This window comes from Helianthus annuus, chromosome 9 (genome assembly GCF_002127325.2).
Source record: "Helianthus annuus cultivar XRQ/B chromosome 9, HanXRQr2.0-SUNRISE, whole genome shotgun sequence".
Classification (NCBI taxonomy): domain Eukaryota; kingdom Viridiplantae; phylum Streptophyta; class Magnoliopsida; order Asterales; family Asteraceae; genus Helianthus; species Helianthus annuus.
Genome location: NC_035441.2, coordinates 159253372 through 159258936, shown reverse-complemented (window position 1 = coordinate 159258936; position 5565 = coordinate 159253372).

Here is a 5565-nt window from a genome sequence, read left to right as displayed (position 1 = left end):
TTACAAGTAGATTTAAATGAACAAATTACAAAAGCACAAGAATCAGTAATCAAGGATGATACTGAAAAATTAAAAGGGATGATTAAAGAATTAGAACAAGGAACCGATGGAAATTGGAGATTCCATAAGAATAGAATGTGGGTACCTAAATTAGGGAACCTACGCCACCGTATATTAGAAGAAGCCCATAAGTCTAAGTATACAGTGCATCTAGGAAATGATAAAATGTACCAGGATTTAAGGAAGAATTTCTGGTGGATATGAATGAAAAAGGATATAGCAGCTTATGTTTCTAAGTGTTTAACTTGTTTACAAGTTAAAGCTGAACATCAGAAACCCTCAGGATTGCTGCAACAACTAGAAATGCCTGTATGGAAATGGGACTTGATAACAATGGATTTTGTTACCAAATTACCCAAAACAAGGAAAGGTAATGATATAATCTGGGTGTTGTAGATAGGTTAACTAAGTCAACTCATTTCCTACCAATGAAGGAAACTTTCAGTATGGAACAATTAGCCAAGTTATATGTAAATGAAATAGTTTCATTGCATGGAATTCCTTTATCAATCGTTTCTGACAGAGATAGTCGTTTTACCTCTCATTTTTGGACAAGTTTCCAAAAGGCAATGGGAACCAAGCTAAATTTAAGCACAGCTTATCATCCTCAAACGGACGGACAAAGCGAAAGGACAATTCAAACAATGGAAGATATGCTTAGAGCTTGTGTAATTGACTTCGGAGGTAATTGGGATGAACACTTACCTTTAATAGAATTTTCTTACAATAACAGTTATCACACCAGTATCAATGCTGCACCATTCGAAGCACTTTATGGATGAAATTGCCGAACCCCAGTCTGTTGGGCAAAAATCAGGGAAAAGCAACTATCTAGACCTGAGATAGTGCAAGAAACAACCGACAAGATCATTCAAGTCAAGGAACGGCTGAAAGCAGTACGTGATCGACAAAAGAGCTACGCTGATAAGAGACGCAAGCCGTTAGAGTTTCAGGTAGGAGACAAGGTATTATTAAAAGTCTCTTATTGGAAAGGAGTGGTAAGATTCATCAAAAGGGGAAAGCTAAGTCCCAGGTATGTTGGACCTTTTGAAATTATCAGAAGAATAGGACCTGTAGCCTATCAGCTACAACTGCAGAGGAAATGGCAAGGATACATGATGTGTTTCATGTATCTAACCTCAAGAAATGCTTAGCTGATGAATCACTGGTAGTACCTCTTAAGGATATAGAGGTAAATGAACAACTTAAATTTGTAGAAAGGCCTTAACAGATTGAAGACAGGAAAGTCAAGAATCTCAAGCACAGGAGATTAGTTCTGGTCAAAGTGAAATGGGACTCCAAAAGAGGACCTGAGTAAACATGGGAACTTGAATCAGAAATGCAAAGGAAATATCCACACTTGTTCTAGTATATCTCGAGGACGAGCTCTAAAACAAGGTGGGGAGGATATAACAAACCCAAAATAAAACCAACACTCTCCTAAATTTTTCGACACCCTAAAAATATTTAAAATATCCCAATATGTCTTAAAATACACCCCGTATGTGTAAACCGAGCCCAAAATACGATCTAGCATTTAAAATTAATTAAAAAAAAAGTTTATAGGTCGCTCGCGGGCCGCGTAGATCACTTAAGATCTTACGCGGGGCGCGACAGCTCCAAACTCAGGCGATACCCGGTGCTGCCACGTGTCAATATTGTGGCGGGTCTGGTGGTGATGACCAATCAGGGCTAAGCCCTATAACCCTATTACGCGGGCCGCGTAGCCCGAGGTCTCATTTTACGCGGGCCGCGTAGCCCGATGTCTCATTTTACGCGGGCCGCGAGAAAGCCCAAATCAGGCCCTATATAAGAGGGCATCGGACCTTCAGTCGAAACTCGCTCAATTCTTACTTTCTCTCTCGAATTACTACATAGTAGGCACTATACTCGGGTATAATACCCCCCCTAAATAACGAAGTTCTGCTCCGTTGTAAGTATCATAACCCCTGGATACGTATTAGATACGCTGCCCGATTGATCTAGGGTTCCGTAACGGCTGTCGTGGTTCTGCACGACGTAGTCGTTGGAATGCCATCTCGGGGAGGGTATTGCTAATGTTAAAATGGGTTATTATACTAACACGTGTGCATTTGTGTAATTTATAGATAATTCCCAGGAAACCCTTACAGAAAATCTAAGACAGCAATGTGAGTAATCTCCTTTTTGCAAACTGTTTTTACAAAACCTCACACGTTTAATTATATATTAAACAGCTGTTGAGTATTTGTAAGGATACAATTATCGTCGGTATGTTGGGATTTTGTATACAAAATTTGTTACTGCCTTGCGAGGGGTAACATTTCCACAAGTCGGGTTGACAGTACCGTGGGTGGTAATTGATATGACTTGGAAACAAATGTAATTGCGAGACCGCCCTCAATACTGTACAATGGTTTTTATTAAAACTTGATTAAACTAAGATTCACTCACCAGTATTTCCTCCTGACAAAATGTTTTTAAACGCGTTTCAGGTAACAATATGTGAAAGCCAAATAGAAACCAGCTGGACAACACTGAAGACTTGGAAAAGTGGCAATAAAGTTACCTAAAATAAATAGATGTTTTTATTAAATAAAAATAGGATTGATTCCTATGAAAATGTGTGTACTTAAACTTGGGTTTTACCCCATGTGTTTAATATTATGAAAGTGTGGTATTTTAATCTAATAAAATATTTCCTAACTACGGTCCTGATGTAATTTCCGCTGCCAAAAATGGACAAACACCCGATACCACCAGAACTGGCCGCGACCGCCCGTACCCGGGTTTGTTACAGGGGACAGGGGTTGCGACATTTGTTGATTATTTCGCAAGCTAGAAAATATGAATTCGTTGTTTGTAGACATGTAACCTTAGACGCGAAACTTGCCAAAACGTCATGGTTTCGATAAAAACATCCCTACCAAGTGAAAAAGAAAAAAAAACACATCACGACTCTTAGTTGCGTTCATTCGACCCTTCTCACTCATTCTCTCCCATCCAGAATTCTCCCTAGACGATGAGAATGAACTGTCTATGTTTGGCAAATGGCAATTCCCGTGTATATTTGAAAAGGGCAGTTGAATCAGACTAAAAAAGTATAATTAGGTAGAGAAAATATGTAATTAAAATATATAGTTGGGTAAATATGTAATTAAATTACTATTAGAAATGAAAATATGCAATTGTCCTGTATTTATTTTACGTTGGTGTTAGTAGTGTTGTTCGACAAGGGAATTCAAAAATATAAAAGACTTTCTTTCCCTTTTCATGAGTGACTTAAAGTCGTTATTTTTTGAGGTATTATATTCGTGTATTGTTCTCAATATTTTCACATTGAGCAATTAGCTCCACTGTATTTTCTTTTCTTCACAACAAAGAACCGAGTTGATAAGGGTTGTTGAAGACAACTACTATGGATTTGAATTATGTAGTAGAGACTTTATTTTTGTTAATGTCTAGCTAATTTGGACCTCATGCGTATAATATATATTTAACTAGTTTAGAATCTCATGAATTATACGGGCTGATTAATGTAATGTTATATAATTAATAATAAAAAGGTTATGTTTTAAAAAACATATATATTAATGAGTAAATTACAAGGTTTGTCCTTTATGTTTGGACCAAATTGCAGACGGTGTCATTTGTCTTTAATTTTGACGAGTTTTGTCCTTAACGTTTCAAAATCCTGCACGTTATGTCCTTTAGCCCTAGCTCAGTCAGATTTTTTGGTTAAATATGGTCATGTGCCTTGCACATGAAGGCATTCTTGTCATTTCACCTTCTCAGAGGCTATTTTGTAAAGAATTCTTATTCACTGACTATTTATAAGAAGAACTTAAAAAATAAAAAAACAATTATAATCTCTCTCTCCCTCTCTCTATAATCTGAAACAAAATTGCATTCACTCTTTCTCTATCATTATCATCTTCCTTCCTTGAACTCTCAAAAAGCACCCTCAATTCATTACAGAGATCAAAAGATCACACCATCACTCTGTTACAGAGCTCAAAAAACTATCCCTCTCTCTAATATCTCGCTCTTCTCTTTGTATATGGAACCAAGCCACCACTGAAACACCATCACACTAAACCACAACCTTCACGAACTACTGAAGAGGTATGGTCCCAAATCCTTGCCTACATGGCAAGGACCACCTTTACATCCTACATGGCGCACACATCAGCAAGCGAATCCGGAAGCTTCTAGAAGCTTCTGGAATATGGAAAGGTGGCACCAAAGATGCTCCCTCCGACCAAAAGGACAAAACGTGTCACCAATCGTCAAGCGCCATGTAGTCCTGCAACAGATCAAGGAGCAGACCGACATCAGCAGTACGACGTTCCTAGCATGAGCAAATACAGGTGCGCCACGTGTACCACTACCCTGACCACAACAGAGGAGACCAAGAGGATATCCTTGGTCGGACAGCTGGCGCCCTATAACAGCTGGCAACACTGCTCCTCCTTCTTCTACCATCCGGCTATAAATAGGACCCTTCATCATTCAGATCGAATCATCTTACCCTCTATACTCTCACACTCAACACACACTGTTTATTCCCCCCAGAACAGTACTTATTCTCACGCCGGAGCCTGGTTAAGAGGGAAACCCCCATATTCCCCTCTTAACGAGACTAACGGTGTTGCGGTTTTGCAGGATCGTAGTCATTTCACGAGTAGAGAAGAAGATTGAACCCACAGAAGAGACAATCCTACAGGTTAACCTTAGTGTTAGCCTGTGTTTCATCATTGAAGAGGTATGGTCCCAAATCCCTGCCTACATGGCAAGGACCACACCACCTTTACATCCTACATGGCGCACACATCAGCAAGCGAATCCAGAAGCTTCTAGAAGCTTCTGGAATATGGCAAGGTGGCACCAAAGATGCTCCCTCCGACCAAAAGGACAAAACGTGTCACCATTCGTCAAGCGCCATGTAGTCCTGCAACAGATCAAGGAGCAGACCGACATCAGCAGTACGACGTTCCTAGCATGAGCAAATACAGGCGCGCCACGTGTACCACTACCCTGACCACAGCAGAAGAGACCAAGAGGATATTCCCCTTGGTCGGACAGCTGGCGCCCTATAACAGCTGGCAACACTGCTCCTCCTTCTTCTACCATCCGGCTATAAATAGGACCCTTCATCATTCAGGTCGAATCATCTAACCCTCTATACTCTCACACTCAACACACACTGTTTATTCCCCTCAGAACAGTACTTATTCTCACGCTGGAGCCTGGTTTAGAGGGAAACCCCCATATTCCCCTCTTAACGAGACTAACGGTGTTGCTGTTTTGCAGGATCGTAGTCATTTCACGAGTAGAGAAGGAAATTGAACCCACAGAAGACACAATCCTACAGTTTAACCTTAGTGTTAACCTGTGTTTCATCATTGGCGCCCACCGCATTATTGCAAAACCACCCACATCTCTTTTCTCTTCGAAAAACTCTTTGAAATGGCAGAAACAAACCCTTCCCACCAGGTGGATGGAGAAGTTTCTTCTTTTAAGCTC